The sequence below is a fragment of the Lissotriton vulgaris genome, chromosome 3_2 (assembly GCF_964263255.1).
Source record: "Lissotriton vulgaris chromosome 3_2, aLisVul1.2, whole genome shotgun sequence".
Taxonomy (NCBI): domain Eukaryota; kingdom Metazoa; phylum Chordata; class Amphibia; order Caudata; family Salamandridae; genus Lissotriton; species Lissotriton vulgaris.
Genome location: NC_141690.1, coordinates 149,457,274 through 149,482,448, shown reverse-complemented (window position 1 = coordinate 149,482,448; position 25,175 = coordinate 149,457,274). Strand labels below are relative to the sequence as shown.

General features: G+C 48.7%; 1 protein-coding gene across 1 annotated transcript in view; it reads left to right on the top strand.

The window, feature by feature from the left end:
- LOC147725439 (janus kinase and microtubule-interacting protein 2-like) overlaps positions 1 to 25,175 on the top strand; it is a 220,618-nt gene that overhangs the window by 54,764 nt on the left and 140,679 nt on the right. The gene's annotated exons all lie outside the window — the stretch shown is intronic.

The following is a 25,175-nucleotide window of genomic DNA, read 5'->3' as shown; positions in this document are numbered from 1 at the left end:
AAAGGGCAGAAGGGCACAAAAAACAAGTCTAACAGGGGGCAGAAGGGCAGAAAAACAAGGGAAAAACGAGTCTAACAGAGGGCAGAAGGGCAGAAAAACAAGGGAAAAACGAGTCTAACAGAGGGCAGAAGGGCACAAAAAACGAGTCTAACAGGGGGCAGAATGAATCCCGCCCTGCGTATTTGTCCACGAAGATGCCACCTTTTTGTGAAATACCTCTACTCAACTGGAGTACTTTCTACTGTTTAATCAGTAAGTGCCCCCTCGTTGGCTAAATGTATAGGGGCAGATTTACAATAACTGGCGCATCCTCAGGGATGCTCCAGTTATTGTGCGTCGCAGCTCCGCCACCCATGGTGCGCCGCATTTACAATGCGGTGCACCATGTGTCAAAAACGGCACAGATGCGTCACGCATCTGTGCCGTAAAAGCAGCGCATTGCTGGAGCTGCGTCGCAAGCGCAACGCAGCTCCAGCAATGCTCTGGGGGGCCCTATCTCCCCAATGCTGCGTCAAGCCTTGTGCCTGCTTCAAGCAGGGGCAGGGTTTTGACGCAGCATTGGCCTAAAAGTGACTGAGTGAAATCTTGTACATTTCACTCAGCCACTTTTAGGAGGCGTTCCTGCGCAGGAACGCCCTCCCCTGCGCCGGAACGCCTCCTGATGGTGCAGGGCTTTACAACGAGATGCATCTCTCATGGCGCATCTTTTGTGCTGCCGCTGCGTCACAAAAGTGACGCAACTGCGGCGCAAAAGAGGCGCAAGCGGCTTGTAAATCTGCCCCACAGTGCTTTTACTACACTGTAGCTGCATACAGGGCCAGAAGATGTATCTCCAGTGACCATGTGTGCCTGTGCTCCGTCCATCACCACCCCCTTTTATACCGCTTTTGGCCGCCATAAGTGTGGCAGGGTATGCTCAGACGTGAGTCCCTTGCTCACTTTGCCACTGGATTCAAGCAAGCCGGGCTGAAGACGGCTGGAATGCCAGAAACCGGTCCTCTGAAGCTTGTTTCCGGTCCAGGGAAGACATGGCTTGGCAGTTCGGGCTGGACTGTTCCCATGAGGCACAGGGTCAGACTGATTTGCATATAGCCATGTCTGAACTGGGGTGGCAGAGTGGGCTAAAGAACGGTGATGGATTAAACCCAGATCTTTTGACTGGGTGTGAGTGTTTGATTGATTCAGATGCTCCGTCCATCACCACCCCCTTTTGTACCGCTTTTGGCCGCCATAAGTGGAGTGGTGTGTGGAGTGGTGTGGCTCACTGGTTATAGGTGTCAGACCCGTAAGCAGAGAACGGCCCGGGACCAGGGTTCAATTCCCGACATGGCAGGGTCGTGGACCAGGGTCAAAACGGACTCAATAATTCTCGCCTTGGTGCCTACTCTCACCAGGGAACACACTCGGCAACTCTGGGCATTAAGCTTGCCTCATCTCTACAATGGCCCCCCACAGACGTCGGGGATGCCTGGTTTCACCTTGGAGATACCCAGAAAGGGACCATCTCACAGGGAAAACCAGGACGGGTTCCCCAGCGGTCTTCAGCGCCAGGATACTCCATGGAGTTGCAGTTCGCTTTACAAGTACACCCATATTTACATTTACATTTACATAAGTATGGCAGGGTATGCTCAGATGTGAGTCCCTTGCTCACTTTGCCACTGGATTCAAGCAAGCCGGGCTGAAGACGGCTGGAATGCCAGAAACCGGTCCTCGGAAGCTTGTTTCCGGTCCAGGGAAGACATGGCTTGGCAGTTCGGGCTGGACTGTTCCCATGAGGCACAGGGTCAGACTGATTTGCATATAGCCATGTCTGAACTGGGGTGGCAGAGTAGGCTAAAGAATGGTGATGGATTAAACCCAGATCTTTTGACTGGGTGTGAGTGTTTGATTGATTCAGATGCTCCGTCCATCACCACCCCCTTTTGTACGGCTTTTGGCCGCCATAAGTGTGGCAGGGTATGCTCAGACGTGAGTCCCTTGCTCACTTTGCCACTGGTTGATTGGTTAACTGGCTTAGTGTGTATATGTGTGTGTTAGTGAGTGAATGACTGTCTCACTAGTGTCTTTATCAGTAACTACATATGTTTTAATCTAGTATATGTGAGTATTGATGTATATAAGTGAGTATATGTGAGAGTGAGAGATTGAAAGAGTTCTTGTTTAAATAAGTATGTGTTTCTATAAGTGATTGTTTAAGAGAGTAAGTATGTGTAAGTGTCCTTAGAAGTAAGGTGGTAGTGTGTGTATAGCTGTATATGCAAATAAATGGATGATCACTGTCGGTGTGTAACAGGATGTATAGGTGTTTCACTACATATGATGAGTGAATATATGTATGAGTGACTATATAGAACTGTTGGTGAATGAGTGGATGTGTATATAGATGGTGGTATTACTGAATTGGTTGTTGAAACTGGTATGGGTATCTCTGTTTTTTTGAAAATTTTAGTTTCTATTTTTGAATATGTGTTTCAAGGGTTACATTACACTGAAAGGAGGTCTGTCACTCTGTCACAAAGATGGTGTCATCAGTGATGTCATGAGTGATGTCACTGACCATGTCATGAGTGATGTAATATGTGACGTCATCAGCAGTGCATTGCAGACGCGCAAGTTATAGTGAGTCCAACTAACTATAACGTGGGAATTTCAATGGTTTTATGTCAGTAAAATTTCCAGCTAACTATAACTGGTGTGAAACCACTGTTTTTTTCAGTGAATTTAATAGGTTTTTTAAATGCTAATTCCTAACTATAACGGGTGTGAAACCTATGTTTTTTTCAGTGAATATATATATATATATAATTATATATATATACATATATATATATATATATATATACATCAACAACAAGTCCAAATAACGTGCACTCTCGACAACCAGAAATCCACACCAGTTAGGATGAAAATAAGGTATTTATTCCTCTCACAACATGTTTTGGCTCTCAAGCCTTGCTCACATGAGCAAGGTTTGAGAGCCGAAACATGTTGTGAGATGTATAAACCCCTTTTTTTCATCCTACCTGGTGTGGATTTCTGGTTGTCGAGAGCGTACGTTATTTGGACTTGTTGTTGACTTGAATTGCTGGCGTGCTCCGCCGGCGAGTACGCCAACTCCGGAGGGGCCCCAGCAATCGGAAGGAGCGATGTTTATTGGATATATATATATATATATATATATATATATATATATATATCTATATATGCATTATGTCTGCAAGTATTAAATGTGAAGCTTCCAACAGACCCCGCTGTGTCCTCTGATCTCTTCTTACCTGGAGTGGTCGCTCTTCGATATTTCACGCGGTAGCTGGCAACCGCGTTTGGAGGACCCGTTCTACAAGCAGGGCTGCGTCTTTGCTGGTTCCAGTGGCAACGCTGGGCTCTTTCCTTGCACCGAGTTATCGGTATGTCGCAGTCCCGCCACAAGACTTCAGGCTGACCTGTGGCCACCGCACGAGCGGCTCGTGACTTCACGTAGCAGCAGGGTCACGGCATTCGAGCTGCATGGTTGTGTTCATCCTGAAGGACGGTGGCAGAACGACCGGGGACCCGAGGAAGACTCCAATAATTTTAATTTTCATGAACTCACCGAGGACTTCCTAAAACCCCACTCCACCACGGTACTTACCGACCTGTTGCACTATGGGAGCTGTGGTTCTCACGCACAACACCACAGCTGCAGGCGATTTGGAGGAGTAGCTGACTTCCTGAATACAAAGGCTGCAGCGTCAATCATGAAGGGGTGGTGCAGTTCTAACTTTGCTATGGACGTCTGAGGAAGGCACGCTGGTGCCGAAATGCATTATGTCCGCAAGTATTAAATGTGAAGCTTCCAACAGACCCCGCTGTGTCCTCTGATCTCTTCTTACCTGGAGTGGTCGCTCTTCGATATATATATATATATATATATATATATATATATATATATATATATATATATATATATATATATATATATATATATATATATATATATATATACACTGACACTCCCACAGCGCACCGAACAAGTCAGCACTCTCCAGGAGAAAAACGGACACCGGATTCAGTAATAGATGCAGCAGAGTTTTTTATTTTATTTTCATCGTGTCAAGGGTGCCGCGATCTGACGCGTTTCGGCGAACCTGTCGCCTTGCTCACCAATATATATATTCACAGAAAAAAGGGTTAAAGTAACCTTATAGTTAGGTGAATATTTCTGTGACAATATTAACATTTTACACAAAAAAAACACAGAAAGGAGGTCGTAGCCGAGTGAGCTAACATGGCGAACGCTTTGTAAAGAGCTCCGGTCCACCAAATCCAATATCTGCAATAATCCTCCCAAGTTCCTCATATTAGCGGATCAGACATACTCTACGGGACACTGGTGACTGAAAACAAGACAATACCAGGAGGTGCCACTGCGGATCGGCTCCGGGGGTGCTGGTGAGGCCCGGGTATCGGCCCTGGCTTGTGGCACCTGCGGTTGCCGGACTACCCGGGGCTTGGCTCGGTGCTCCGGGCGGTGCTGCGAGGCCTTATTTGTGACTCTTGGCGGCGGAGAAGCTGTAGATTTTCAGAGCAGGGCCTCGGCTTGGCCCCGGAGAGTGACAGCAGAGAGACCTCCGGTGCGGCCCGACTGCTGGGAACACTGGGCAACACTGAGAACACAGCGGCCTTTGGTGAGTCTCTGGGACACCAGGGGGGGTCCTTCCGTGCAGCAGAGGACCTGGCGACCCAGCAGTGAGAGCGAAGACATGTAACGCCGCTCATTTGCACACGTATTAAATCTGGGGCCTAGCGGCTGTGGTTGGGTGACGCCCCTCCCCACATCTCTTCCTGGATTGACCTCCCAGAGAGACAGGCCGGAGCTGATCGACCCCTATTTTGGGCTCACATAAGGCCACTGAGACTGGACTTAGGAATGTTATGAGACGTAAATGGAGACAATATTCTCAAGAGAACTTTGTTCGAGCCATTCAGAAAGCACAACCACCGCTTGCCACGGATAGTGATCAGGCCAACAACGAATTTAATCAGCTTGTGGTTGCCACCTTGGATGAGCTAGTTCCCATGAGTAAGGGTAAAGCCAAAGAAGGTAGACAACGCACTGCCCCTTGGTTCACGCAGGAACTCCAGCAAATCAAGTCCAATTGTAAAAAACTTGAAAGGAGCTGGAGAAGGAACCCTAGCGAACAGGGAAAAAACAGCTATAGCTTAGCACATAGAAGCTATCAGTACGCGGTACGTAGAGCTAAAGCTAAATACTTCCAGACACGCATTGAGGCAGCCGAGAGCTCCTCACGCGAACTGTTTAAAATATACAAGGAAATATCATTAGTCTCCAGCTCAAATATCCCCCTAAATGCCACCCTGGAGGGATGCAATAGAGTCGCTAACTTTTTTTCCAATAAAGTCAAAGCCATTTATGCCTCCTTCACCCAACAACCGGGAAAGGGCATAGACTTTAGAGCAGGTGGTTCGCCTATGGCTCCTGACTCTTCTCTGCAAACCTTCGAGGTCCCTTCCACTGATAGGCTAATAAAGATCTGTCGTAGCGTGAAGTCCGGTTCCCCCAACGACCCGGCCCCTTCCTGGGTCATCTTGGAGGGGCTTGTTGGCTTGGAACCATATATAAGACATGTCTTACAGACCTCTCTTTCCACTCAACGAGTTCCGGAGGAGTGGAAGAAGGCCATAGTACTTCCAATAAGAAAAAAACCTAATGTAAGTATTGAAGTGCTGGAAAACCTCAGACCCATTTCCTTACTGCCATATGTGGCGAAAGTGGCTGAGAAGGTGGTCAATGCTCAGCTCACTGAGCACCTAGAGAGAGGGAACCTATTTCATTCCTCACAATCAGGATTTAGGGCGGGCTTCTCGACTGAGACAGCTCTCCTACGTGCCACTGAGACTTTAAGAGCAGGGGCGGATGCAGGACATACAATGGCCCTGATCATGCTCGACCTCAGCGCAGCTTTTGACACCGTAGCGCATTCCATCCTGCTACGGTGTCTTAGTGAGGCTGGGGTCGTTGGTCCCGCGCTGTACTGGCTGCAATCGTTTCTCACAGGAAGATGCTTCCAGGTACAACAAGGGGCATGTCGATCGGTAGAGATGCCACTAGACCAGGGAGTGCCTCAGGGCTCAGCTTTGAGCCCTACTCTTTTTAACCTGTACATGGCCTCCCTGGCGAAGGTGGTACAGTCTTTTGGGGTGGAATTGGTATCATATGCCGACGACACCCAGCTGCTGATCTCTCTATCGCAGAACACCACTAATACCGCCACCAACTTTAAGTCCTGCATGCAGGCGCTAGCTGAGTGGATGGACTCCCACTGCCTAAAACTCAATGGCTCCAAGACAGAGGTTTTGGTAGTGGGGGGAAAAAAGCAAAGGCTGGTCAGCCGAGTGGTGGCCTTCGTGCCTTGGCCCTACTCCCATACCTTGTGAGGAGGCTAAGAATCTAGGAGTCTGGATCAACCCCTATCTCTCCTGTGAAGGCTACATAAGGCGTCTTGTGGGCAAGTGTTTTGGGGTACTGAAGACCCTAAACAAAACTTTAGACCTACTACCCCTAGCGGCCAGAAGGACACTGACGCAGGCATTGGTGACCTCTCGGTTGGACTATGGAAACATTCTGTTCCTAGGGTCCAACGAGGGCAGCCTTGGCCGCCTGCAAGTTATACAGAATTCCGCCGCTAGACTGGTGCTAAGAAGACCCAGGAGAGCTAATTCTCAGCAGGCTCTGGATGCACTTCACTGGTTGCCAGTGAAGAAACGCGTGTTGTTCAAATGCCTCCTCTTCTGTCACCGAATCGTCTGGGGCAGGTCGCCCGCCTATCTTAGGGACTTAGTCAGCCGCTACGAACCTACAAGGACCCTCCGGTCGGAGGGTACTGGGCTGCTGACAGTTCCAAGGATAAGGAAGGCCAGAATGGGTGGACGATCTTTTGTGTTCCAAGCAGCTCAACACTGGAACAAACTGCCTCCTGTCCTGAGATTGGAGAGCAGTGAAGCATTGTTCAGGGCTAGGCTCAAAACGTTACTCTACACTGTGTAGGGATAGAGGCTCTGTTATGGTGTTCGTTAGTAGCTCTTAGCGCGGGGACACGCCGAGATGGCGTTACTGTGCGCTCTATAAGCTCTTTATTATTATTTTATTATTATTATTAGGATTTGGAGCATTTGCTAGTGTCTGCGGTGAGGCCCGGGAGTGATAACGCTGCCATTGATATAACGGTCCCTTAGTCCTGGGAATGGCTGCGGAACGGTGCTGGGTTGCGACACAGGGGCAGTGGAGCCCCTCCCCCCTGTGGAGGACGACAGGGCCTGTGTACAGAACAGATGCTGCATGGGCCCATGCTGCATGGGGGTGTCCCGAGATGATGGGGGCTCTCGGGGTCTCGCTAGCGCAGCATTAAAGCACCCTGGAGCCAGGGGCTGTGAGCTGACTGGAAATAAGTCATGCTCTGGTGGCTGCTGGGGCTTATGGTGAGTGCCATTAGGATTGGAAGCGAAGGTACTAAGGGGGGTCCACCACATCACAGGACCCGGTACCAGTGCCCTGGTTGACCTGACCTCTCTGAAGCCCTTGGATATACATGGCAGAAGCTATTGCTGTGGTTATTGAGAGAAGAGAGGCCCTGGGCCTGCTGGGCGACCTGGCGCCACACTATGCGCTCTGTGTAATAGGGACCTCTTCTATAGATGTCCAGAGCACTTGGGCCTGTTGGCTTGCTGTGAGCCCTGCCAGTGGAGTGAGTGGGCAGCCGGACTGCCACCGGGGGTTAGCAGTCCGGCTGGTGTGCCCCTCTTAGAGGGTCCACTTGCAGTCGGTCCGTGAGTGGCAGAAGCGGCCCCAGTGCGGCTTGCTGCTCTGGATATACTGGTTCTGTGAGGACCGGCTACCAGGGCCTCCCATCCCGCTTTCACAAGATTGCACCAGCTGGAGACCGCCACCTGCTGCACTCGCTGTGGCCACCATGGCTAAAGACAAAGTGCCCACATATTCAGCTAAACAGAGCATGCTGAATCAATACACGACCACCCCCCTGCACTCTCAGCGAGGAGGAGGGCGCCCCTGCTCAGGTCCCGGTGCAAGACAATGCAGCCCTGATGGCAGCAATTATACAGTCCCTTGAGGCCAAAATTGGGGCAGTGGGTACAGAAGTTTCTTTTCTTCGTCAGGACCTTCGCAAAGCGGTCAACCATATCACCAAAGCTGAGTCCAGCGTCTCGGTTGTGGAAGACACAGTCACAACCCTCTGTAAGCAAGCTAATCGCCTGACTGTAATAACACAAGAACTCCCACAAGGGCGGAGGATGCAGAGGGCCGCTCGAGATGCAACAACTTGCGCTCCGTGGGCTTCCCTAAGAACTGCAAAGGAGCCTCAGCGACCCAATTCATAACACAATGGCTGCGCTCGTTGATGCCAGAGGGTTCCCTCTTCTCTTGCTTTGGGGTGGAGCAAGCCCACAAAGCCTTGGCAGTGCGGCCTGCCCCAGGTGCCCAAACTCGTCCAATCATTACAAAACTCCTGAACTTTATGGACAGGGACGCAATCCTGCAGTTCGCCCAAGGCCATAAAGACAAACTGGCCCATGAATCGCTAAATATAATAATATTCCTGGACTATACCCGTCTTGTACAACAGCGCCAATCCTTTATAGCCGCCAAGCGCAAGCTAAGAGACTTTAACATTCAATATATGCTGTTGTACCTTGCACAGATGCGAGTCTCATACAAATCCAAAACACTCTTTTTCGACACCCCGGAAAAGATATTCAAATGGATCGATGAAACTATTTCACTCAAGCCGAATTCTCTGCATCGACAGGAGTCTGACTCCTCTCAGGGCACCAGATAGAGCCTCCTGAAGAAGCATTCATTGAAGTGGCAATGCCGCTCATGATCGAATTGGCACTCCAAGACACAGGGGTAGGACTCCTAAACCAGTTGCTTATTACTCATTGTACTTTCCTTTTCTCTAGTTCCCTGTCTCTCTCTCTGCTATACCCTATGTTGCTCTGACCTCCCGTAGTATAATCTAGTCATATACATGGACCCTTTAGACACTTGGTACCCAAAAGGAACATGGGCCATGGTGGGCCTTTCCGAGTCCCACTCATGTTCATACATGATAGATGGTTGGAGGATGTGGTCTTTAGGGCTCCATTGGCATTGCTCCTCCGTGACCCCCTGTTGGGGTTCTGGAATAGCCCCCGCTGTAACAGATACTTCTAGTTTTCTGAAGTATAGTGGTGGGGGGAGGGGGTTTGGGTTAGTTCTGTTCCATGATCACATCTGTTATTGGCTGAGCATGGGAACAAGCGTTTCCACTGCTTCACACACGGAACCCAGAGATATTACTATTATTCATGATTCACTAATGATTGACCCACACAGGGCTCACCCCAGCAAAATTCTGGTCATGACCTGGAATGTGCGGGGATGCTGGATAGGATCAAGCGGGGTACTGTATTAAAACAGGCAGGAGACTGGTTGTTGAAATCCTGTTGTTGCAAGAGATCCACATGATGTGCAACAAACCCCCTGCTTAGCACATTATGGACTTGACCAGGTTTATCACACAGGTTTCGTCCAAGGTTCACAGGGTACGGCTATCCTTATCCACCGCAGGATCCCTTTCAGGTGTTCTCAGACATGGCTAGATTCAAGCGGGCGATGCATTGTAATTGCAGGTACACTAAATGGGGAATCCCTGATACTGGGTAGTTTTTATGCTCCCCCACCGCTTGGGCATACATTAGTGGAGAACGTTGTGGGCTTGTGTGGACTCTTACCCAAGGTACAGTCTGTGATGGGGGCGACTGGAATGATACTATGTACCAAATCAACAGTTGGCACCCCAGTAATGGAAGTTGCACCGATCGTGACTCCAAGTTGTGTCTTTTGGTGTCCTCCTTGGGTTGGGCCGATGTCCGGAGGGCGTACCACCGGACGGCTGCAGAGTACTCCTTCCTCTTGCCTACACATGGCTCCCTCTCGTGGCTCACTCAATCTTTCTCCCCTTCATATTCATAAGGTTGTGTCTACCTCTATTCTTCCACTGGGCCTTTCTGACCATTCCTCTGTGATTCTTGAACTTCACATGGGACCCCTGCAATCCTGCACCCACTGGCGGATGTCGCCATGATATCTGAGAGACTCAAAATACACGACAACCCTTTACCAGGCTATCACTAAGTATCTCTCCTCCAATACTGGGTCTACAGCCTCCACGGTGGTGCTGTAGAAAGCCCTTAAGCCCACAATACAGGCCTTTGACATTATCTACCGAACAGAAGTAAAGAGGCAACAACACCCTGACCCATACTCTGAGGCATCGATGGTACCCTCCACATATACCCACACATGGTGGTTCAAGCATTCGCCACATATTACATTGACCGTTATCAGCACTGGGCACATCTATCCCCAGATTTAATACAATAATTCTTGAGGGACATACCCCCAAAGCAACAGTCAAATGAGATGCAGGATCAAATTGACACCCGCATCACCTTAGAAATGCCTACCACTGCTCTTCACAACTTACATCCAGGTCGGTCCCCGGGCCCCAGTGGTTTTCTGGAGAGTTTTTCTGAGGATGTATCTCCCAGATGGGCCCACTTCTCCTAGCAGCATTGCAGGAGACCTTGGAACTGGGGATTCTTCCACCCAACAGGCGGCATATGATGATCGTAGTATTCCTCAGGCCAGGTCACCCCCACCACTTGGAAGACCCGTCGTCATGTTACCCCATAATGGTCCTAAATTTTGAAGCAAAACTCTTAGGTAACATCCTGGCCAATTGACTGTTACCCCACATCATTCACTCCTGATTGGGAGGTCCATGTGTGGAACTCTTCACAACCTTCCTGGACAGGAAATGTCCTCTTATTTGTCCAATACAAGTAATTGTAATTGGTCCCTGACAATGCTTTCAGGCCCATCTTCCTCTTGAATAGAAGTTTAGACCTATTGTTGCAGCAGGATGGGTGGGTCCAATGTTCCCTCTAACTATTTTCCTCTATGTGCAGCAATAAAGGTGCACTGAAGCTAAGGCTGCGTGCGCTCAAGACAAGCAATAGATTAGTTTCTAGCTTAAATGGATCAAAAGGTACTAAAACTTGACTACCTTTATTTCTGCAAAGTGGAAGATCCTTTGCGAGGGTTAACTGGTCACCTTTCTGTTGCTAATTGTTGTATTTATATGTGAAATTTGCACTAATGAGGTGTAACATTTGCCCAGACAGTCTTCACAGGTGTGAAAATGCCAAAACATTATAGTAATACTATCACGAAATATGCCACATTACACCACATAACTTACATTTCCTTGCCACAAAATGTGGTCCTTCCCTGCAGCATAATTCCAGGTGCTCTGACTATGGTACAAGGCACAGGTGGGTGAGCCAATTTTTTTTACAGGGGAATGCACCATCTAAGCCTTGAAAATATGTGGCAAGTCAATCATGCAGCACAGATCATGTAAGAATATGGTAAGGTGTTTTCAAAATTCAAAAATGTAAATATGAAATCATTTCACCTTAGTAAGGACCACTAGGATTATTTAATTCTGCGGTAGTGGCTTTTTTCTCTTAATTATGGATTTGCTGTACTTGCCACATAATCCATCATGTGCTGCATAATTTTAGGATTTTGACAAAAAAAATAGTTTCTAGGTCAAACGGATCAAATGTTACTAAAAATGTGGCCACATATGTTTGCAGGCAGTGGAAAGTTTTTAGCAATTGTTAACTGGTCTTTCAGTTAACAACTAACTTTAGCAATTGTTAACAAGGCTTTCAGTTATTTCCGTGTTTAGTTGTTAAACTGGTAGTAATTAGGTCAAATCTGTGCATGGGTAAAAATGACAAAACAGTAATTCGATGAAAAAAATGTACCACATTATGCCAAGTGATTTGCCTTTTCTTGCTGTTTAATATATTCAACCATGCAGCATAATTTGGTGCTCCCTTGCACCATACTGCACTGGCCCTGATCTTAGCACATCAGATTGTGTGCTGAAGGATTTATTGAAAGTGGTTTTTAAATCTAACCGAAACAAATCCGGATTTTTTTTTTGTGTGCAGTTTTAGGTAGCAAACAGGACCAGAAAGTGCTTGAGCGCTTTTTCTGAGCAGCTGACTGGAACATGTTTTTCCAGTTCCAAAGTCAGCAGCTCTGGCAGTTTTTACATGCTCACCCTCTCTCTTTGCCATATGAAACACAATCACACGTTTATTTCACTCATACAACGCTCCGACCTGAAATGAAAGAAAAAGGCCCCTTTCTTCACTGATGCATTTGCTGGGCCTCCTGGTACACCTGCCACGAAAAGAGAAAAGAGGAGTTTTCGCACCTTCCTTCAATCCCTATCAAGACTGGGAACAAAGCGCGCTCTCCCTCAGAGAGACTGAGCGCTCAAAGTAGAAAGGCTGCACACACACACACGCGTGCAGCTTACACGGCACGTAGGTTGGGTTCCCCACCCGATCATTAGAAGCTTTGCCTGCAAACCTGGAGATTCAAAGGTACCAACTAGAGATCTTTTGATAGTCACCAGATACAGACAGTGAATGTCTCCCTGGATGCCTGAAAATCTGCTACCAAGTCGGTCTCTATAGGCCATTGTCCCGTGTTTGTTGCTTGTTGTGAATCTGAGGGCTTGAACTCTTTTAGGCATCGTCTCTCTAATCTTTAACACTTTGTGCCTTCCTTTGCCCAACAGGGCTACGAAGACACCATTTTAAAAGGATGTTTGACTGCCTTGTATAACCTTCCTGTGCCTTCTAGACCAACCACTTTTCTTTAGGTCACCATACTGGTGCATTGTTTAAAAGGACTGGAATATGTTTCCTGATGCCTTGCATTATTCCGCAGTGGTGTTTGGTTTGGTATTAACCTCTCTTATTGCTTCGCCCTGAACCAATGCACAATTGCTTACTTCATTTCTTTACTTTGAAGTATGTAGTCATGGTTCCCATAACTTCAATTTACAGGGTTGGCAAACTACAGATCCCATTTCCGGCCACTTTTCACGGCTTTCTCTCCACACAAGCTGTTTATTGCTGTTATTCCTTTGGTAGGAAAGCTGGGCAGGTGCAATAAACCTTCTTCCTCACAAAAAACTAAAAAGAGGAGAGGTTACATAAACTGGACTCCAGGTGTTTTGAAACTCACTAAGACAATCGTAAAAGAAAATATAGGATGGATGATCAGTGGGTTTTACTGGAACCAAAAAACTGCAAGCCTTATCAAATATACTATTTCACGGGTCACGCGCGGACGGCGCCGGGCTGAGCCCGGGCAGAGGGCGGGCCGTCTGTGGCCGTCCGGGGACGATCTGGGACGGGACAGGCAACATCGCTAACATCCAGCCAACTAACTGTAAGAGACTTGTCCCTTTTTTCCAATACTGGTTTAAATCTGGACTGCATAATAGTATAATAGCACAGCCACCTATTCCACCTCCACAGGCTACATGGGGAAACGAAAACTGATGGAGGGGGGGAATGGGTCAGACAATGTACAAAAGCTCCGTAAGAAGAAAAGATTAGGCAAAAGGGCTAATCACTCTGCCACTAGTGATGTAATTGACCGCATTGATATACTTGTGGAGGAGTGCAGGGAAATCCTTGACACTAATCAAACTGTGCATCCTGAGTCGGATAAGGGTGGGGACAACCCGGCCATAATTAACGTCTTCAAAGAGCAATTAGCAGAGGTTCATAATGAGCCTCCCCCTCCTACCAATAACACCTGTGACAGGGGCAACTCATTGCCCATGGATATTGGTACTATATCCAACTTGGTTATTTTATTAAAAGATGAAATAGAGGCACTCAGGTCATTGATTGTTAATCTAACCACCCAGATTTCTGAAAAAGATATGGCTACATTAAATTTAAAAACCAAAGTGGGGCAGCCAATATGCAATCCAATCCCAAGGAAAATTGGCGATGCCAGTAAAGTTCCCCAAGGTAGATGGGAAAATCAATCTAACACCAAGCCAATGGGGAAATTAACAGAATTAAATACCAGAAACTCTGTGCAGAGAGTGAGGGACATTGGCTCACCTCCCCGAAGCCCTAAAAGCAAGGGGAAGGGTTTATCAACTAGCCAAACTATCAAGAGGCCAGCTGCGCCCCAATTAACCTCGCCCAATATGACTGATGGTTCATTAACCCAAGGGGCAGGAATTAAAATGAACCGTTATTACAAAACTGACCCTAACAAAACCAAAAATATCATATATATGACTAATTTTCCAAAATTAACAAGTCCAATATATGGAAACAGACAGCACCCGGATTCTCTGACTAACAAAGCCATACATTGGCTGCGCCATGTCAGAGGATGCCGTTCGGTGATTAGGGAAGACATCATAGAGGCGAGAAGATTAAGCCGCCCTGATCTTGTCAGTGACTCTATAGAGTTAACATTGAAATCCCCTTTCCTTGCAGAAAATCTTTTTACCTTGGAATTTAGATGTAGTGGTCCATCGCAAACTCAGATACAGTTAAGGAAAACATGCCCCCATACTGTAATGCCCATCCCTGCTACCCCTGAATGTATGAGAGGGAAGGCTGACTCTGGCCTAAATTACATTGATTGACAACCATCACTCCCCCAGCCAGTTGCTAGTATGAAAGAAAGGGCACCAGCTGGAAAAGAGAGTACGTTCCCACTGTGGAAAAAAAACAAGGTTTTTGGGCCTGAATTGTGTGTTGCCTCTGAATTGTGTGTTGCCTCTTCAGATAGGCAACATTTACAGCCAGCCCTTGAGAGTGTAAATTTCTACCCCTCTACCCATGACAAAGGTTTAAAAAGGGATGTGGCCGGGGCGTGGCTAGCAGCCGATCATGGCGGCAGCATAAGGGACGAGCTCCGCGGCTGAAGCGGCCTCTTCATCGATCCGACACAAAATCCGTCACAATTACAAGCCCCAAAGGCAGGTACCGGATCCCAGGACCGGGCGGAGTGAGCAGCGACAAGCAGCGATAAAATCCGACATACGCAGCCAGAGATACGTCGAAGCCTCGGACCGGCCTGCTCACACCTCCAGAGCCGGGACCTTCCCTGGATGTTCACCCCGCCAGAAGTGCAGCCTGACCGGAGAACTTGGACCGGAAGTGCCTGTGTGGCGGTGGACTAAAGATCGACGGCACCTCGGGGAGTCGAAGACGGCGGCCCACACGGATCGAGGAGGCGGTGTTTGAAGGAGGGGCCGCCGGAGTTCTGAAAGTTTCGAAGGTCGTCGTCAACAGTGCCGAGAGCCTGGACATCGACAACGGAGTGGGCGCCCGCCATCTTTTGACCTGAACAGTCGCTACGCACTTGGCGACGAACGGAGCACCTCGCACCCTGGAGAAACACGCTAGGCCTGATCATTGCTGACCCGGATTGGCCAAGAGGTCTACACCGATCCTCACATCCTGGCGCGTAGGGGCACGAGGAGCACGACACTCGGCGGTATGGCGGGGAAAGGCCCTAAGGGAGGCGTCACACAGACTCGTATCGACCGATTTACCTCCGACAAACCCACCGGATCCCCGGCAGGGAAGGAACAGAATGGCAAGGCGGCCGACTCCCCAGGGGGGAAAAAGGCCACACTGGACGACGTCATGGTCGCACTGGCCCAGCTGCAAACAACCGTTGGCGGAATCTCCACGGACGTCACCCTACTTAGAGCGGACCTCCACAAAATGTCGGAGAAGGTCAAGAGCATGGAGGTGATCACGAAATCACTGGTGGAAGACGTAGCAGAACTCCAACGTGAAATGGGAAAGATGGCGCAGGACAATAGAATGCTCCGGGAGAAGCTGGATGAGCAGGAGGGGCGTTCTAGGCGCAATAACATCCGCATTATAGGGGTACCGGAATCGGAAGGCGTGAAAGTGATGGATCTCTTCGTAGAGAACCTGATAACTACCGAACTAAAGCCGAAGGGACTGTCCAACTTCTTTTCGGTGGAAAGGGCCCATCGAGTTCCGGGGGCTACCCCGCGACCCTTAGTGGCACGCTTGTTTAACTTCCGTGACCGGGACGCAATCCTGCAGGCAGCCAGGTCCTCCCCTCCCCTCAAGATCCAGAACGCCACCGTTGCCATCTTCCCCGACTACACTGCGGAAGTCGACCGTCGGCGACAAACATTTTTCGATGTGAAAAAGGAACTGAGGTCCAGAGAACTGCCGTACTCAATGCTATTCCCCGCAAGACTACGGGTGGTAGCGGAGAACAAGACCTGGTTCTTCGACACCCCGGAAAACGTGCGAGAGTGGCTCGAGGGATGGAGACCGGGTCTGAACCACAGACGGACAAATTGCTCCAGAAAAGATCGGGTTGAAGGCCATCGTCGAGACTCACAGGCCTCGGGAGGGGGACCGGACAACAGTGACTCTTTGGGAGCTGAAGGCGGCAGGGAAGAGGTTGAGGAACAATGACCACTTGGGAACAATTCATTTTCGCTTTTGTGGTGAGACTCTTAAGCTGCGAAGCGCTTCCCGCCATTGGACACTGGGTGAAGGGCCTCCGGGGGTGTGAATGAGAGACTGCCGGCTGCGGAGAGTCCCTCACCCCAACGCGCAAGTACACTGGTTGGGGGATGGGGTATGCACTCTGCTAAGTTGGGGGGGCGGGCAGTTTTGAGTCCGTGTAGCAGGGGGGCAGGGAGGGGGGGGGGAGTTGGGTAAGTTTACTCTATGGGACTTCTCGGTCCTACAAGTTTATGTTATATGCACACTTTGTATCTAGGCATGTCTTATGTAACTGAGAACTTCTGGTCCACTCGGGGCATAGGAAGGTCTGATTGGGAGTCCTACTATGGCTGCAACGGATAGTCCAACCACGGAGAACTCGCTAATTGTCATGTCCTGGAACGTGAGGGGCCTAGGGGATAAGATTAAGTGAGGGCTGGTGTTGCAGGGGATAAGGAGACGGGGGCCGGCTCTCATTCTCCTACAGGAGACACACTTGTCGGGAGCGGCCACGAAGGCCCTAGATAGGAGGGGCTATCGTATGATAGTGCATGCCGAGTTCACTTCGGGGTCCCGTGGCACTGGCATCCTGCAGAAAAAATCATCTAAATTTATTGTCAAATCTACTGCAACGGATGACCATGGCAGATTTGCGGCGGTTCATGGCCAGTGGGAGGGGAGGCTTTTCAACATAGTCTCTGTCTACATACCGCCAGCCCTACACTCTGAGGCCTTGCCGGATCTGGGCAAATTCTTGCTGACTCTCCCTGATGGGGAACTGCTCATAGGTGGGGACTTCAACATGACACTTACAAACACCGTGGACCGTTTTCCCCCACGTACGCACGCAGAAGGGCCCAACAGGCTCCAGACATTCCTGACTGCACAGGGGTTGGTGGACATATGGCGTGCTCTACACCCTACCCAGCAACAATACACATACTACTCGGCCACGCACAATAGTCTGTCTAGGATAGATTACTTTTTTACTTTGATCAATGGTCACCTTACAGTAGCGGAAACGGATATACAGCCACGGGGGGTCTCCGATCACTCGCCACTCACTTTGACACTCACCACTGCGACCATGACACGACACAGATTATTCCCGATTTTCCCTGGCTATCTCAAAGTGCCACAGATTAATAAGGACCTGAAGAGGGCAACACGACTATACTTCGAGGAAAACCAGTCTTCGGTGGACTCCCCCTCTATATTGTGGGAGGCGTACAAGACGGTGTTCAGGGGTCAGGCCATAGCTGTGATCGCGAATCACAAAAAGGCGCACAGGCAAGAGGCCCTAGATATAGAGTTAGGCCTCGAGAGGGCCAACACAGCCCATATGGCTAACCCCTCAGACGACACACTCCATGAACTCCAGGTCCACCAGCACCGCCTCACAGACCACATGCGCAAGATTACGATGTCGGACATTGCGGCTACACAGCACAGGGTATATGACATTGGGGACAAGGCCAGTAAGTTGCTGGCGTGGTCGGACAAGAGACAGGGGGGGGGGAAGAATATCCTACAACTTACGGACTCACAGGGCAACAACCACACCCGCCCCGACGAGATAGTAGAAATCCTCGCTGATTATTTCACCACAGTCTATAACCCAGAGATGGTGGTGGGGGAGAGAGAGGCCCAGACTGCTCTTGCGCACGTTCCCTTGCCGGAACTGACACCAGAGATGACCAAGGACATAGACACGCCTCTCACGGTGGAGGAGATTCAGCTGGCTATAGGCGCCCTCCATCCGGGCAAGGCGATGGGCCCTAACGGGATCCCCATTGAATGGTTGAAAATCATGGCCGAATCCCTAAGCACACCCCTACTCAATATGTACGAGGAATCTAGAACGCAGGGTACACTGCCGCCAGATCAACGGATGGCAACTATTGTGGCGATACCGAAACCAGGTAAGCCCCCCAACGAATGCTCGTCATATAGACCAATCTCCCTTTTGAACCCGGAGGCCAAAATTATTGCTAAGGTGTTGGCGAACAGGATCTTACCGAGTCTGTCCCACCTGATCCACCCGGACCAATCCGGATTCATGCCGCATCGTAGCACCGCTTTAAATCTCCGTAGGGTACATGGAGTACTGGCGCGAGTTCCACTACTGCAGGAACCAGCTGCCATCCTCTCCTTGGACGCCAAGATGGCGTTCGACATGGTGGAATGGAGCTATCTTTTTGCAGTGCTTGCACGTATGGGTTTTGGCCCGGTATTTCTTTCATGGATACGCATGCTGTACAGGGACCCCGTAGCGAAGGTGACGGCCAATGGCCACATTTCAAGGACCTTCTCCCTAGGCAGAGGTACACGACAGGGCTGCCCGCTTTCGCCCCTGCTCTTCGCATTAGTTTTAGAACCGCTGGCGGTTACGATACGTACCACCCAACTCCTGAAAGGAATACAATGGACCCCGTTATGGGAGGACAGAGTATCCCTCTACGCAGATGACATGCTGATCTATCTTACGGACCTGGAAGAGAGTCTCCCTAACCTCCTGGCTCTCTGTACAGCTCATGGGCGAATCTCGGGCTATACCATTAACTGGGCCAAGTCCATCATTTTTGAACTGCGGGGGCCGCTCCCGCCTCTCCCGGACTCCTGTCCACTAGAACTGGCACATACGTCGTTCAAATACCTGGGGATTCATATCACCCGGGATGAGGCGGACTTCGCACGATTGAACTTACAACCTCCCCTGGCCCGGCTCCGAGGGGACGTGCGCCATTGGAAGGACCTCCCCCTAACGCTACTTGGCCGGGCAGCGCTATTTAAAATGATGGCTCTGCCACGTTTCCTATATGTGCTGGAAAACGCCCCGTATTTGGTGCCAGATAGCTTCCTTCAGAAGATAACGGCACAGATCTCTGGCCTGTTGTGGGGCAGCCAGCCGGCCCGCATTTCTCACGCCAAATTGAACAGGGGGTGGTACGATGGGGGTATCGCACTCCCAAACGTACAGCTGTACTATTGGGCGGCTCAGCTCAAAATCCTCAACCAGTGGATACATGCCCCACAGGACGACCCAGCGTTCAAGGCAGATAGGGCACAACTGGGTACGAACAGTTTACTGGCCCCACTGTACCACCGTGGAGTGGCGGCAAAACTCAATGGGCCTACGAAACATACAGTTCGCATATGGTACAAGGCACAGGCAAAGTTGAAGTGGAATGGCATCATTACGAAACTCACGCCCCTATGGGACGCGAAGGCATTGGGCCATTTGCGGCGCTCTAAGGGCTTCACGCAGTGGGACAACATCGGCATCTCCACGGTGGGGGACATGTGGACGAGGGAGGGAGTGATCTCCTTTGCCACTTTGCAAGAACAATACGAGTTGGGGAACACAGAGCTCTACAGATACATCCAGGTCCGACACGCACTGCAAGCAGAAATCCCGCCCGACACATCCCCGCCCGAATCCTCCCCTCTGGAGGACCGTCTGCTTACTGACTACATGCAAGAGGGGGCGACATCGCTCACATACCGCAAGTTGGTCAACAATATGCCTGATCCACTGGGGACACTGAAAGACAAATGGATGGTGGAAGTGGGCGACCTGGACGAAACTGACTGGAACGCAGCTATGGCATCCCCACGTGAAGCAGGCATATCTTCCAAATTTCGCCTAGTGCAGCTAAAAATCCTACACAGAATCTACTACACCCGCACGATGCTTCATAAACTGCACAGGGCTGACCATCCGTACTGCCTTAGGGGCTGCGGAGCAGAAGGGACATTCATACACACGGTGTGGGAGTGTCCACTGATTGTCGGTTACTGGCAACGGGTAGTGCGCACAATGGCTCAGGCACTTCACACCACCCTCATTCTAGACTCACGGCTCTGCCTGCTGAACATATGGGAGCCGACGGACCTCACCTTTTATGCAAGGACCTGGGTCACAGTGGGGATGGTAACAGCGAAACGGGACATAGCTCAGAGGTGGGGGTCGGCTGATCTCCCCACACTGTCCCAATGGCTCCGTAACATGGACATGCTTATGTTGACTGAAAGGGCGGTGTACAAATTGAGAGGTAATCCACGTAAATGGAATGGGGTGTGGAAACCCTGGAACTCCTATAGAGGGGATATCTGTGAACCACTGGAAGAGGATGACCTCGAAGGATCTGAGAGTGACGAGGAGCATTGATTGGAAACACATATGTATGTAGGGTGTGTGCGACGGAATTGGATGGGACCTACTTTTGGGAGGTGGTACGGGAGGGTGTGGGAATTGGGGGGCTTGGACACGATTAATTGCTCTCTTTACAGATGGACTGTGCTACGAGTGCCGAAAGCTACTACTTCAAGTACGTGCCGGAATAAGTGTGCTATTTTGACTGTTTTATGTTTGTTGCAAGAACTGAAAAAGGCAAGACTCAGACGAATAGTAGCCAACAAAACACAAAATTGCAAACTGTATTTCTACGACACATGTATATCCCTATTCATCACGTCGCCGATACGGCCTGCAATGCTTTGACACTAACGTGGATGGTATAAGTTTCATCATTTCTGTATATTGTACTATCTCGTTCACCTAGTAATTACTGTATGAAAACGCGATGGATGAAGATGTAAATACTACCTTTGTTTTGCACCAAAAATAAAAATAAAAAAAAAAAAAAAAGGGATGTGGCCCCTTTAGCCAGGAAAAAACTGGAGCTGTGCTCGCGAAAAGAATGACATTCACTCTAACCACCACATTGATTTGCAAAGTCTGGTCGTTCAAGATCTACCAGTGGTTAATGAGGCTGATCCTCTACCCAAGCCCCTGGATGGCAACAAGGATATGGGGGGGAAATTTCTCTCATGGAACATTTCTGGACTCGCCTCAAAACTTGACTTTGGTGATTAGGTTTGTTTTATCAATTCTTTTGATTTGTGTATATTCCAGGAAACCTGGTGATGTGACCCATCCTTTGCACAAGGATATCTGAATTACTCTGTGCCTGCACTAAAGGGCCCCAAGGGAAGACCTATGGGTGGTCTTACCATTTGGGTCCGCCAGTCAATGAAACTGGTCGTTAAAGTAATCACTACTAGCCATAGCGACATCCAACTAATCAGACTGACCTCGGATACTTTGGGTCTGATTGACGTCTACAATGTATATGTAAGGAGCTCCAGGAGTGGGAGGCTAGAGGTTTTAGTGACCTTGGGTTCCCTACTTGAGAATTACTCCCAAGACAAAAACATTATCATTGCAGGTGATTTCAATCGAACATTTAAACCCCTAGCCACAGACGAGAACTTCCTTGGTGATGATGTGGATTGGCAATGGGGTGTTCCCAAATTAGAGCTGAAATCAGTTGTCAAATGGACAAAGGATGTGATTGGTTTAAATGCTATGTGTCTTGAAAAAGGTCTAAGAGCACTCAATGGGAGGACTTTTAGTGATAAGCATGGGGCAATGACGTTTGACAATGGGCGGCATAGAAGTTGAATTGACTATGTACTTTGTAGCCTGGAACTCTGGCCTTAGTATGTGATATGGAGGTCGTGGGAAGGTGCGAAAGTGATCATAATCCTCTGTGTACAGAACACAAATGGTGGGCATCTTCTAACGGGTCCTTAGGTTCCATTGCTTCTACCTCACCTTTGATCGTCCCCACGAATGACATGAGAAGGCTGAGATGGACTAATGTAGTGTCCAACTTGCAGGCCATGGAGAATATTAATGCCGAGGCTGACAAGGCAATATTAGCCCTGGAAAATAACACGTCCTCTTGCTCAGGTTTAGGTAGTCTGGTTGAAATCCATGAAACCCTTTTCTCTTTAATAAAGAACCACTTTCTTAACCCTGTAAAGGCCAATGGGGCAAAAGCTCCCAAACATCCAGGATGGTATAATGTTTGTTGTCGGGATGCACGACTTGCCCTGGGTGTTGCTATAAAAGGGAGACAGGCCACTGCTATACAAATTACCAGAAGGGAATACAAAAATACTATATCAAAGGCAAAAAAAGCTTGGGATGAGCATCACTGGTCTGAACTAAAAAGAGCAAGTGACAGAAATGATTCTAGATTATTCTGGAATATTGTGAAGTGGGGAGGCGAGGGTCTTCCTGATCCTCCAAACAACAATGTTCCGGAAGGGGAATGGGTACAATTTTTCCAAATGCAGTATGCTGAAACAAACCAAGTCCCTACTGCAGTAGTCATAACTCCAACCCATTTCAAAGAAAATTCTTTCTGTCCTAAAGAGATTTTGGCTGCTTTGAATTCTGTGGCCAGTGGGCGCTCCCCTGGATTGGACGGTGTACCAGCCGACGTCTTTATCAATGACAAGGAACGTTGGTGCAAATACATCTGTCTAATTGCTAGGGGTGCCGAGGCACCGCTATCCTGGAAGGGTGCGGTAATAATACCTGTTTTCAAGAAAGGCGATCGATCCCAGCCTGGCAACTACAGGCCAATAAGCCTTATTGACACTTCCCAAAAGATAGTAGGGCGTGTGATCGTGAATAGGCTACTTGACTGGGCGTAGGAAAATAATGCTTTGTCTCCCTTTCAGGCGGGATTCCGCAGGTCCACAAGTACGGTGGATCAGGTTTTCCGTTTTAACTTGCTGCAGTGGAGGACCGTGGTCCCGGGAGGGGGTAGCCTGCATGCGGCTTTTGTCGACTTGCGGGCTGCCTTCGATCTAGTTCCACGGTCCAAGCTGTGGTCTGTTCTAAAGGACTTGGGTGTACCAGCCGAATTACTGACACTGGTAATGCGGCTCCACACAGCAACTTATGCCAAAATACAGTGGGGAGGTCAGGGTATGGTGACAGAGGATTTCCCGGTGGAGAGGGGAGTCCGGCAAGGCTGTGCAAAGGCACCTACCCTTTTTACACTATATATTAATGGTGTGGTTGCACGTATGCAATCTGCAGAGGTAGACGCCCCTTCATTAGCTGGCTTAAAAATGCCTATTTTAATGTTTGCCGACGACACGCTCATCCTATCAAAAACTCCAAGTTGTCTGCAGCGTGCTTTGTCTATTTTTGATTTATTCTGTAAGGAGCATGGGCTTGAGGTTAATGTCGCAAAGACAAAACTGATGATCTTTAAAACCCACCGTAGCTTCAAATCAAAAATCATTATGAATGGTCGTCCTCTAGAGGCGGTGAATACTTTTACCTACCTCGGTATACATATTTCAAATAAGAATGGCAGGGGACAGCATATAGATATTGCTACACTAAGGCATAGGCAGCTATCAGGTGCTATTAGCTCTGAACATAAGAAATCTTTAACGAAACCTGTAAAGCCCGCCCTCCAGGTATATGAAGCAAAGGCCCTCGGATCTGCACTTTATGGTGCTGAGCTTTGGGGGTTCGAGAAACTATCTGCACTCCAATCATCGGAAAACAAGTTTTTACGGGCTATTACTGGTGTCCCTAAGAGCACTCCCTTGCTGCCTCTTAGGTATGAGCTAGGCAGAAAAGCTGTCACAGACCTGGCCAGGCTTCGACCAATATTGTATTGGCGTAGGCTTTGGACCACACCGGAGCTCTCTCACTAAGCCATAGGGTTCTTAGACATTATTAAATCAGATACATTTCACAAAAATGAGTGGCTCAAAACGCTAAAGACAGTCTTGACTGAGCTTGGCATGAGCGCACTTTGGGCTGACCCAGCGGGAGCAACTTTTCCAACAAAAAAGGTGCTAAAAGAAATCTACTGGGAGAAGATAGCATCCCGGGCTTGGGGCAGCTCTGGTCTAGGATCTATGACTAAGAGTTTTCTAGACGTTAAATTGTATTCTTCCTTGGAACCTTATTGGGATATCATAGCCAGACCTGGCGATAGAAAGCTCTTGTTTCAACTGAGAGCAGGCTCACTTCCTCTCAGATCCCTGACAGCCAGATGGGATGGTGGACTGAGTGATATATGCCCTGCGTGTGGTTCGGCTAAAGAAACAACGGGCCATCTTTTATTCACTTGCCCGGCTTACTCTGACCCTAGACGTGTATGGCTAGTACCGATATGTAGGAATTTGGGGGCAATCAGGGGTACCATTGCTCTGCGTGTAATATGCACTAGCACTTTAACATGGATAGTAATAGCCACTGCTAAGTACTTAGGATGGGCATGGTCGATTAGACAGAGACTGCTAGTCATTTGATTATTCTCTGTCTGGAATGTTTCCCTGCATTTTTATATTCTACTAACGGTTTTATTATAAACTGTCTTAATCTATGCAATATTGTCTTTTTTAGTATTTTTAAAATCTATTTCATCTTATCATGTATTTAAATATCGCACTGGTTTTCATTGAGTCAAAATTTGTAAATAGTATGCTTAGTATTCGTAATAATGAACGGTAAATTTAATTGAATTTTTAATTATTATATGTCTTGCTTTTATGAGTGAAATTTCGAATAAAGCATACTTTGACTTGACTTGACTATTTCACATCCTTGCGTCTAGGCCGGAAAAAAAGACGCTCCAGCTGGCATGCATGCACGCTCATATAGTGTTTTGGTGGGATTTGTGCTGCTTTCACCGTGGGCATCCCAGTGACTACAATCTGCTGTGTGAACACCTGTTCTTCTCTTGCATACTTTTAACAACATTATTGTTTCGCAGCTCATGTATGCACTGATGGATATTTCACTGGAGCTGTGTTGCATGAATCCCTAGGGTGATCAGCTCTACTCGAAATCAGATTCCAATTGCAGACTAAAT